The sequence below is a fragment of the Aethina tumida genome, chromosome 3 (assembly GCF_024364675.1).
Source record: "Aethina tumida isolate Nest 87 chromosome 3, icAetTumi1.1, whole genome shotgun sequence".
Lineage (NCBI taxonomy): Eukaryota > Metazoa > Arthropoda > Insecta > Coleoptera > Nitidulidae > Aethina > Aethina tumida.
In genome coordinates this window covers 11,509,257-11,522,303 of record NC_065437.1, presented here as the reverse complement: position 1 = coordinate 11,522,303, position 13,047 = coordinate 11,509,257, and the positions used below count along the sequence as shown (strand labels likewise).

General features: G+C 29.1%; 1 protein-coding gene and 1 long non-coding RNA gene across 2 annotated transcripts in view; one reads left to right on the top strand and one right to left on the bottom strand.

Annotated features, from left to right (window-relative positions):
• LOC109600372 (RNA polymerase-associated protein CTR9 homolog) overlaps window positions 1-13,047 on the top strand; it is a 357,258-nt gene that overhangs the window by 48,901 nt on the left and 295,310 nt on the right. The window lies entirely within an intron of this gene.
• Window positions 2,266-2,854, bottom strand: LOC126264835 (uncharacterized). The gene is made up of 2 exons (XR_007547453.1): window positions 2,735-2,854; window positions 2,266-2,668 (listed from the first exon to the last, which is right to left on the bottom strand). It is a non-coding gene; the product is annotated as an uncharacterized LOC126264835 (long non-coding RNA).

Here is a 13,047-nt window from a genome sequence, read left to right as displayed (position 1 = left end):
CGTGACTTGAAATTCCACCCCATCCTGTTACAGAACCATCTCCAAAAATAACAGTTGGAGCCATGATGTCTCTCATCAAGGGTACATCATGTCGAAATTCAAGTAATATAAGGTTTCCCATATTTAGACCCATCTGTGAAAAAACAATCAGACAACGATTTTTACTTCTACACTTTGTAAAACTTTTGGGCTACTTGTCAGATTGTCTTGTTCCAAAAATTGCAATTATAGTTGCAAAATCTTCATTACACAATATTCTTTGAGGTAATTTACGGTGTTAATCTGCAGGTAAATTAAGAATGAACCGAATAAAAGGTCCATAAAATAAAAATTTATCAAGAAATGGAATGTTGTATATTTCTATGTCTAATAAACATATATAAGTCGTCAAATAAATTTTAAATAGTGAACCTCTAGAGCATCAAAATACTGAAAATATTTAAAAATCTATTTAAATTCTATTGAAGGAATAATTACATTTAAGTGAAACAAGACAACGTCGCATAGTAATCGAAACAATTACAGAAATCTATTATAACAAGAGACAGAGTTTGTTCTGCTTTTCTAGTTTATTCAAATAATATAATTGGTCAAAATAAAACTAACTGAAAATATTTTAAATTCTATTTAATATGGAAAATTCAAATTGTACACTTCAAAAGACATTCAATGTCGTCGACTATTTCCAATCCTATTTTAAATAAAAATTTATGCTACTGTCATTTAAATAGGATCAGCTTTATGACCTGGAAAATTATTATTAATAGAGATATTTTATATTAATAGAGTTTAGTGTATTAAACACCTCCACCATTAACCCACATTAGGCATTTTTTCTATACACCCATTTTCCACCACGTGTGTAATTTTGATCAACAAGTGATAAATACGACAAGATATTTGACCAACAATGCGCACATAACCGACAGTTCACAGTTCACTGAAGGTCGTTTTGATCGATGTTTATTTCTATAAATACACAATACTTTCAGTGTCCGGAAACGTGGGGTTAGTGTAATTTTTACAACAATGTGGCAACCTACGAATCTCAAATAGTTTGAAACGTCAGACCATATATCATAAATTTTTTGTTGTTGTTAAAATATTAGAATTTGCATTAGATATATGTCACAGCAAATTGCCTCAAAACATCCATCAGATTGTTGGATGTGGTATGTTTTGGAATTATAATCCGAAAAGTTTATTTCGTGCCACAGGATTGAAATGTATAAGTTTGTGTCTTATATATAACCCCAGGGAGAACCTTCATACATACGATAGAAATGACATTGTATATTGCGAATTGAATTATTAATGAATTTCTCTTGCGTCGCGCGTAAACGGAAACGTTAACCCCGCGTTTCCATAATATTAACAAAATGTAGACAATTAGGTGCGAATCCCGGAACGAACCGAATTAATTTTACGACGCAATATTCCAAACGCAATAAAATTTTCTGAATTGATGATGGCGCACGGAACGGAACAATAAAGGCTGTTTCATCAACATCCAAAGTTCGCGAATATCCGGTGCAAATGAAAAATGACTGGATGCGTCTATCAACGCGGAACAATTGACTTGCAGTCCAACTCTTTAATATTTCAACGTATTACATACTAATACGAATGTGTTACGTTTTTTTGTTGGCATGAAAAAAGTGTCTAGGACTCTTCTGGTCCCTTTGTTGAAAGTGAAACAAAAAGGTCGATAAAGTATAAAACTCATGAAAGTCACCAAAACGGCCTGGGGTGAAATAATTTCGTCTGGCAATAAAAACCCGACTGACAATTTTTTACCTGGTTTTCTTGAGCATCTATCTCTGGATAGGTCTTGAAAAATATTCTTAACGTGAACATAATTTCTTTTGCTCTTGCTTTTGAATAATGATTATCAAATGTCTCTCACTATAGTCTATTCATACAAGGTATGATCTTTTTTAAAATTAACAATATCCATATAATATTTAAAAAATATTATTTTGGAATCAATAATTTAGCATAATTGATATTGTTTACCATAATTTTAAATAAATAATATTAATAAATTAAATAAATACACTATATGAAGAGCAACTTTAGAAATTTTCATTTGTCTTGATAAAGGTGTACGTTTAAACATCCATATTATTGTCCGGTATGCAGTATGTTAGACAATAAGGCAATATAATTGTTTATTAATGGATTTAATTAGTCATTTATTTATTATTATTTGAAAAAAATTCATTTGTCAGAAGTAAAGCAACTATAAAATAAAACAACTTTACATACATTTAGTCTTCCTTTATTTAGTATTTAGTAGCATATCCATTATTTCTAATAACTTCTGAATACTTTTTTCTCAGTGATTTCAGTACCTTTTCAATATAATCCTTCTATATTTCTTATCATTGATTTTGAACTTCTTTAAATTTGACAGTCTTTTTTCATAGAATTTCCGATTAATTTCATCCCATGTATACAACTAGATTGAGGTCTGGGCTTTGTGCTGGCCATGATATTACACGTAGTCCTTGAGAAGTGAACTATTCTTTAACTAACTTAGGTGTGTGTTCTGAATCGTTATCGTGCTAGAAGGTCCACCTTAAACACATATCGTCTTCAGCAAATGGAAGCATACGATTCTCCACGTTTTCTATCACTTTTGGGGCTACTTTCCAGTGTATTCCTTCTGTTAAAATTGGAAATCGTCTTGAAATGATGAATTTGTTTAAATTTAAATCGACTACAATTTTACCATGCTTTCCACCATTCCGGAATTTTTATATAATTTGTTGTTTAATTTGTATCGATAAATGGACACCTCTAAGTTTAAGGACCCAGAAATAAATTATAAAATCAACTGTATTAAATATATGGTTTGGTTATGAACTCTTGAAATAAAAAGTTATATAAAAACTATGTAAATGAAGACATCTGTATATAAAGGGAGTCCCAAATGTTTAGATATTTAATAATTATGAGATTAATTTAAATTAAAAAGAATTAAGAGAATTACCTGAATTAACGTGCTTATCAGGCAACTAAATTTGTTCATGTTACTCCGCAGCTAGTTTGAATGGAGTATAGTTACTTTCCTTTAAATTTATCGTGTAGGCGTATTAAAAAAGTGTGTATATATTTTTTTGCCGAAGTACACAACAATATTCAATCAAAATTCCAATCATAAAAATGGGATGTAAATATATTTTCAATAACAACACGGTTTGTTTTCATACACCATGTCGATTGCAGCGATGTTTTCATAAATTAGAAGCGTGAAAAAGCGAGTCTAAAAATATTATCCGAATCCACTTCTATGTTGATTTATCATGGAAAATCAATTCGTACCTGTGACTTTTCCCATAAATAAAACAAAGCTATGGATTATTTTAACTGTATTCAAAAAATATTTTTTATCGATAAAAATAATACACAAAATTGAAAGGAGGCACGAAAAATACACAAATAAAATTGTTCGCAGATAATTTGTTTCGTGTTCAACAACGTTTTCGACAAACACGAGAGAAACACGCCTCCTTAAAAAATGTTAAACGAACTTGCGGAAGCTGCAAAATTATCTTGCGGCAGAATAATTTAATCCCGTGCATTGTTATCAACCCGTCTCGAGCCTATGGCAATTTTTATAAATAATATATTGTTTCCTCAAAATATTAAGTCGGCCTACACACTCTATTATTCCACGAAGCTTACATACGTCCGTACTTCGTACGCAAATGGTAACATTCATTTCGGTGTGGGGAAGGGAACGCAGAATAATTGGACGATGTCGCTTTAAATTTGTTTTTATTGATGGGCTGTTTGTTGAACAAATACCAATTATGTATCAACAAAAATATTGTTAAAAAACAGAGACACAATTTGTATTTCATTTCAGGTGGTTTATGATTTGTAAAATGCTTATCAGGTTTGATATCGACCTGGAATAAAGTTGACATGTGCCAAATTGTTCAGTACCATATGGATACTATAAATTATTTAGATATTAAGTTAGAAATGTTTAAAAAGTAACTTCTAATTCTTGGTTGACCTCATAATAGTTTGTGACTTCACTGTATATACAGGGTGATTCACTTAACTTAATTATTTTATTAGATGTTTATGACAAACGCAAAAAGGTATTGATTTGAATTTTTTATATCAATTATAACTTGACTTTAACTAATTTAATTTGAATATAATTTCATTCAGTTAAATTTAATTAATTCAATAGAACACCAGGTATATTTTTAGATTTTTAAATTCCACTTGTAATTACAAATAAAATGGCTATACCATATCCTATACCTAAATCCTAATAATTTTTGAGTTTTTAATTTTTTTCCAAAAATTTTTACAGATTGATGGTGTAACTTTAAATGTTTGTAAATCAGCTAATGTCGATGTTGGAAAATTCATTTTTGACATACTCGTTAATCAAGTATGTTCCAAAAAAAAAACCATTATTAGTTGTCCCAAATTTTATACAGGGTGTTCGTTATTTACGCTTAATTTTGTGAATCTTAAAACATTGTTATTTTCAATGAAATATTAAACCAGAATTAAATAAACCTTTCGACTGGTTTAACCCTTATGGACGACATTTGTTTTGTATCTGACATTACATTACATTTTTGATAAACTATTGATGTTTTAAGACACAAACATTAAACTTACACCCTGTATAAAATTTGGAAATAACAATGAAGACTTCTTATAAGATGGTCTTTGGAAATTTCCAACATTAAAATTGGTGACTTTACAGATATTTTAGTTAGACCATTACTATGTCAAAATTTTTCAAAAAAAATTGATAATTAATAATTTAAAGATATACTGAGAAAATAACAAAATAAATTAGAAGAATAGTTCAAATCAAGTTATAATTCATTTAAAAATTTCAAATCATTTCAATTTTTTTCTGTTCTTGATAAACATCTTATGAATAAGTTAGATAAATCATTCCGCATATTTTCATATTTAAAAAAAATCAATAGATTGATATATTACCAGTGGGGTGAGTCCAAACATATACTTTAACAAATTTGTTAGTTCCAAAGTAAATAAGAGAATATTAAAAGAGATAAAAGATAAAAAAAACTTTAAAGCACATATAAAAAACTTAAAAAAAGTAGTTAAAAAGTTATTTTAATAAAGGTATTTAAATAATTAGCATACATAATTAAATTTATATTCACCCACTATATCTGATTAATGTTGTTACAGTTAGATCATGAAAACGATACAAATGCAAATATAATTCATTCATTTAAATAATGAATACGAATTTAAGTATGTCCCCACTTTTGGAGATTGTATCTGGTTAGAAACAATAATGAAAATGGATGTTGATGTCTTAATCATGATAATTGTCCCGTTTCAAATTTCCAGAGACAGTTCCATAATTTGAGGCGTCATTTTAGATTGTATCGTTGTGAGTTAACGGACAATTACGAGTTTTGTGTTTGAAATGTAAAATGTTAAGCTACTTGAAATGCGAACAACTTTTTGCGGTTGTAAAACTTTTATGCCAAATACTAAAACTCAGTAAAATAAGTTGAAACACGTTGAAAGACGTAAATATGTTAACAATTTTTAACCAATAATCCAAAGAAAAGCTCAGCAAAACTACAAAGTAGTTGGCACAGTTAAGCGCCGAAAAGCCAGCTCCGGCAATTGAATGGGAAGGACCATTTGGCCAATAATCCTCTTTACATCTATCGGGTTTATTTGGCTATGCATTCCTGCGGAGTAGCAGGTGGTGTCGCTTTCAGGAGCTTAAACGCTGCGGAATTAGTCGGGACGGGCGGACATCTAGAGTCAATAGTGATGAGCTGGCCATTGCTAAATTAATTAAAAGGGTCCGCATGTCGCAAAAGATCTTGGCCCGAATTAATACCAAAGTACTCGATGGCGGTGCTGAATTGATAGTGTTCCGTCGCTCAAATTGAATTGACCTTTGGAATATTTTCTTAGGACGACTTCTGCGCCGTTGTACTGCGAAAAAGGCAGATCGATTATGACCTACGTTTTGTGATTTTTAGCCTATCAATCATAAATATTTACGGTTATTAATTATGATTGAATTGTAAATATTTGATGGTTTAATTGATTAATGGGTTACTGTTCAAAGATATTATGTTGCATTTTAATGGCGTGCACCATTTCTTCCAAAAACCTTCCCTAATTGCCACCAATTAGTCTTGATTTTGATAAATATTTAAAAAAGTGAATATAAAAGCTTTTAACTTAAATTTAAAGTGGCTTAAATATCAGGAAAATATTAAATTGAAACTAAGTTGGGAATATTATACAGTGAAATCATAAAGAGTAGCCAGAAAGACCTTTCAAATAAGATATTACAAGCCCACCATTAAAAAATGTAATTGATGGTACTGTCCAATTTAGCACATGTCTACTTTATCGTTAATTTAGTCAGATTGTCAACATTTTACGTGGTGTTTATTCGAAATTACCATTTTACTTCATTCAAAAGTTATTAGAGGGAAAGTTTTTACAACCCCACTGTATATCCCAACGAAAAGATGGTTCCATCCATCAAGTAAAGCCCCAAAATAATTTCCGTTAAATAAGAACTCGTCCTTGGTAGCATTTTACTTAAGACAGGTCGTAAAACTGTGACATTTCAACTGTAAATCATTTTAAAACCGTAAGATATTACGACGCAATTTACTTTAAACATCGTATGCCTTTTATTGTCAATGAAGCCGGAATGTTAAAAAGGTGAACACGAAGTGCGGGCATAAATTTTGAAAGGCTTACAAATTGTTTTACACGCGAAGCATTATATTCGCAATGAAATTGATCCCATTATCTATTGTCCGACCTCAATTCCTACAAATTGTTCGAGAACGGACAAATAATCGAATTAGACACGTATCAAACCTTCAGATTGCACATGGGGCCCGTTTACAATTACAGAATCGACTGATGCGTTAATAATACTACAAACAGTTTGTATAGTTTGCCTTATTGTATGTCAGCTGCAGTTTCAGGTTAAATTTTGGCACAATAAATAGAATAATTATTGCGTGATCCGTTCGCAATTTGATGTAATTGTACTTGTGTTAACATGTATTGTAGTAGTGTAATTTAAATAGGTCATCACAGCTTGATTTCAAATGTTTAATTTTGTTGGACTATTGGTGATAGTTTGTAAATTTTAACTTATAAATTTATAAATTTTCATTTTTTACTTTATGTATTCAGTATTTCTGATTTTATAATTTATATTTTTTATTTTTCGTTAATAGGTTTTTCAATTAAAAATGTTTCTAGTTCTAATAGACAGTGACTGTTATATTTCGATATTTTTCCTGTAATTTCAATTATGGGGGTAATATATTCTTGAAAAAGAAATTTCCGGTATTACCAAAAAGTTTAACTGAAGTAAGCATTTCAAAATGGTCTTTAAATATAATGTATAACGAGAATGTACTTAATAAATATTTGAACGCAGTTCAGGGAGTCCTTAACAAATATTTGGGACAACACAAATGTCCCAACTATGTCAGAAAGATCAGTGCAAGTATAACCAAATTCATATGTATTAATCACAACATTTAATTATTTCTCGTTCATACATACACGAATAATATATATATATATATATATATATATATATATATATATATATATATATATATATATATATATTATAACCTTTTTGTTTCATATCTGATTTTAGTACACCAAGGGTTGAAATGTTGGTAATTGAATCAACTGTCAATTAAAAGTATAAAACTTGTGATACTGGAATTATTTGTTTTTAAAAAACACTCAAATCACGAAAGTGATAAATATGTGAACATATAGAAATTTAACAGTAAATTTAAATATCAATTCGTTTTTCTTTCTCTTATAACATTTTTGATTCATATCTGATTTTAGTCCACCAAGGGTTGATTGGTAATTGAATAAACTGTCGATTAAACTTTTAACTTTAATAAAAATTGTGATATTGAAATTATTTGTTGTTGACAAAACACTCAAGTCATGAAAGGGATAAAGAAGTGAACATATAGAGATTTAGCAGTCAATTTAAATATCAGTTTATTATTCTTTCTCTCTTAACATTTTTGTTTCACATCTGATTATGGTCCACCAAGTATTGAAATGTTGGTATTTCAATAAACTGTCGATTAAAAGTATAAAACTTGTGATACTGGAATTATTTGTTTTTATAAAAACACTCAAATCAAGTGATAAATATGTGAACATATAGAAATTTGGCAGTAAATTTACATATAAGCTTTTTTTCATCATAACATTTTTGTTTCACATCTGATTTTGGTCCACCAAGGGTTGAACTGTTGATAATGGAATAAACTGTCGATTAACAGTATGAAACTTGTTATATTGGAATTATTTGATATTAAAAAAACACTCAAATACTGAATGTGTGAACATATAGAAATTTAGCAGTAAATTTAAATATCAATTTGTTTTTCTTTTCCTTATAACATTTTTATTTCATATCTGATTTAAGTTCCCCAAGGGTTGAAATGTTGGTAATTGGATAAACTGTCGATTAAAAGTATAAAACTTGTGATATTGGAATTATTTGTTATTATAAAAACACTCAAATCCCGAAAGTGATAAATATGTGAATACACAGAAATTTAGCAGTATATTTAAATATCAGTTTATTTTTCTTTCCATCATAACATTTTTGTTTCATATCTGATGTTTGTTCCCCAAGGGTTGAAATGTTGGTAATTGAATAAATTGTCGATTAAATGTATAAGACTTGTGATACTGGAATTATTTATTGTTGAAAATATACTGGAATCCCGAAAGTGATATTTATGTGAACATACAGAAATTTAGCAGTAAATTTAAATATAAGTTTATTTTTCTTTCCATCATTACATTTTTTTTTCATATCAGATTTTGGTATTGATGCTTGAAACATTGATAAATAAATAAACTATCTAGTAAAAGTAAAAAATTTGGTAAATTAGAATTATTTGTTGTTGAAAAAATATTCAAATCATGAGAGGCTAAAAATTACATGAAAATTAAATTTTCCTTACACCCGAAAATTATCCCAAAAATATGTAAAACAAAATTCATACATTTTAGCTGAAAACTAATGTTATTTAGACAGTTTTAAACAAAAGATTTAACATGCACTTAAATTATTTTTACATTTAATAAAATAATCCATTAATTAACTTAGTATCGTAATTTAAACTTTAAGATGTGATCATAATCAATCAAAATCAAATTAATTAACATTCCGTTTATATTGACATAATTAACGAACAATGAGAATTGATTTTCGCCCACGAAATCTTCTCGGCAAACATTTCTCGTAATGAATCGCATGATTATTGCAAATAGCCGTAGACACGAGTGCTCTTCTGCTGATTGTCATTTCATTATTATTTTATCCTTCCTGCGGCACTGACAGGTGGAAAAATTGTATAGACACGGTCTACATCCATTGTTGCTTATCGATTTGGATCTCGACCCAGAGATGGGGTCCCATTGTGTATTTCTTTATTTTAAAGTCTTTGACTCACTATTGGTAATTCATTTTTAATTAAATTTGAAATGAGCATTCGCATCAAGACGCTTCGAATACCTCCTTCGCCTTTTACGGCATTGGAATATAAATATTTAACGCCACGGCGCATCGCCAGTAATCTATGGACCAATAGATGAGCAAAATTGAATTAGAATTTTTATTTGTTTTTGTACTTTATATTCGACGTAAAAAAAGTGACTGCATTAATTTCCAATTTCAATATTGGAAGAAACAATCGTTCCATTATAATTTTATCATTGTGATTGTTTTCAATTATGTCAAACGAGAAAAGTTCATTCAATTGACGTATTTGGAGCAAACAACGTGCGTGCTGCACCAAATCAAATTTGTCTGTACATACATACAACATTTAGCCAAGGGACGATCTCCGAAATAACAGGCGGATTTCAATTGTCAACTGTACAATTAAACTAATCATTCTGTCGTTGTATACACTGTAGTCCCATCATCAATTTTTAGCGGTAATGGGATTTCGATTCGTTTAAATGGTTTGTTGTCCAATTCAAAACCAAGTTATCGTTGGCTAAAATGCTGATTCCCTTTTTGCAGATTGCCAATGATATCGGGACTTTGAATTGAATTAATAGGTAATCTCACTTAGTTTAAATTATAATGTTGGCTTATGATATTTTTATTTTGATGGTGTAATCGAACAATTAATAATAATAAATTAAGGTTTTTACTAAGACGTACAAAATTAAGAAAATTAATATTAATATGTTTTAATAATAATGTCAATAATTTTAATAATAGATCTGTTGCCTATCAAAGCTTTTATGAGTGAATTGGAGACAAAAAATAGAAAATAGGTAATCCAATAAATAATAATGATGATAATTTTTCTAACACATTGTGAAAAAGCATTTATCAAAGAAGTTAATACAAAAAATAGAAAAAAAATTCATTGTGAATTAAATATACGACTGTTCATAATAATGATAATAATTTTAATAATAGATTGTCTGTTGCCTATCAACGTTTTTATTAAATAAATAGATACAAAAAATAGAAAATGGATAATCCAATAAGTTTTGCTCAACATGAGCACCCCAGCAACCGTGTCGAAACTTCATTTACTAGATTTTAATTAAATCATTCTTAATTAATTATAAATTAATAAAGAATCTGAAATAAATTTAATGAGGAAGTGAGACTAAGACTCTAGTTAAAATTTAAATCAAATTATTTTTGTCAGTTTATGTTAATGAATTAATTATATGTAAATTAATTCGATTTAAATTAAAATCATTGTTTAAATTGATGTTTAAATTAAAATACTGTATACCTATTAATTAATTCTACATATAAGTTGTAGTTTGAGGAATAATCATGAACTTTATAAAATATTTAAAAGTATAATGAAAAATAAAATCGATAAATAATCGTTTCACCAATTGAACAGTAACTTACTGACAAGTTATGATATAAGGTAAATGGGAATTCATTGAAAAGGAATTTTTTATTTCCGTAATACTATTAATAATTATTATTATTCAAGATATACAAACTAATTATACACTTTTATGTTACATTGGTTAAATAAAATGCACATCTCAATACAATAATTAAAATAATTCCTACTTAAATTAAACCCTAAATAAAATAAATGTGAAATGTAGCTGGTAATAGAAATACCATACTTTCGGAAAATACATATTTGTTAAATAATTTATACATAACTTTAAACAAAATTGTTATTATTTTGTTGACTACCCTTTGTCCGTTATAACCACATGTAAACTTCGAGGAAAAATTTCAATGAAATATCGACAATGGTAGTTTGAAATTAAACTTCACTACTCATCAATTATGTTAATAACCACAGTTCGTCTAAGTTTGATGCTTTTTGCTGTTTAATCGAGGTTACATGTAGTTTTTAATTGTATTTAGACCTGGACATTATGCTAGCCAGTCGATAACCTCAATTTATAACTTTTAACCATCTTTGAACAATTTTGTATGCTTGCTTCGAGTCATTATCCATGTAAGGAAAGAAACTTTAAACCAAAACTTTTCTTCTAACATGTTTCAAAGTGTTTGTAGTGAATCTGGGATCCAAAATTTAATAGAAGGCCGATGAATGTATTTTTTGCAACCTGATTTTGTTCTATTGAATAGATTCATCACTTCAAAGTACCCTTTACCAAAATTTTGAATATGCTTTTTTGATACTAAAAGTTTTTGAAATATATTCTTGCAAGTTTTGTTCAATCAGTCGACGTCTGATTGTTCCACTAGACATACAGATATTGTATGACACACTTAATTCATTTTTTAGTTACCTACAGTATAAGAAAGGATTTTGATTACTTTTTCCAATTTGTCTGTCTATAACTTAATATAATTGTTTCTGTGGACTATAATTTCAGTGTACAATTTTTATATTGTTTACGATAATTGATAAATTAACATTCGCCAAATTCCAAAAAACAAAGGTAATGGTGGTTAAAAATAATTAATTTGTATTTGTGTTACTAGTTTTAATTAACAATTAAATATGTATTTTAAATACTGTTTTTTGTTCTGACAGAATATGCTGATAAAATAAAATTTTTATATTATATAAAATTTAAAAATAAGACCTGATTAAAGCTAATTTTTTCAAAAATATATTGTAAAGGTTATTTAGAGAAAAATTCAAATAAATAAAAGGCGTATTTAAAATTCACATTATAATCAATTTCCACTTTTTAATAAAAAATATAGTAAATAACTAGTTTATACTCCTTTAATATTTATAAAGTCGATAAAAATTTTGTTTACATTATATGCTGAATATTTAAACAGTGTGCATTTGGAGTTAATAAATTATATTTCGACAGGAATTTTAAATGAGTTATAAATATTGTAATTTTTTTATAAACTTGTTTCCAACCTATATGTGTGTACTTCGATGTCGTTCTGCCACCTGTTGTTGAACCACCTAAATGATATTTTATCGAATCTACACCACTTGAAACGAAAACGTCTGTTGTCATTTTCCACGTCAGTCAGTCTATGTGATTAAAAGACAATAATCGATAGACACCTGCGGTACGGAATAGTGGAAATAGCTCGCCCACCCCGACCTACATACCAAACCCACCCAGGGTCGAATCCAGCGCCGTACGTCCGATACGTCTTCGGATTAATTTAGGAACAAACCCCCCATTGTCCGTGTTCAGTATCGGCGTCCCAGAGATTTATGTAGAAGCGTTTGATTTACGCGGCGACGTCGCAATAAAATCGAACCGGCACCTTCCGCCTAATCGTATTATGTTCCGCGGAAATTCAATACTTAAGTAAACAGGAGTGCTTTCGCAGAAGTTCCTCCGCGACGCGATGATCCTGGATTAATGGTCGACTTATCTTTTTGCTGCGCCGCAAGAACATCCGACGTACTCGACTGCCAATTCCACGACGGCAATTGTTATTGTTGAACGTGCAATTAGGGCATTAGGACCGGTTCGATATTCGACGGTGGAAGCGTTTATTGTTCGGTATTTATGCATGTTGCC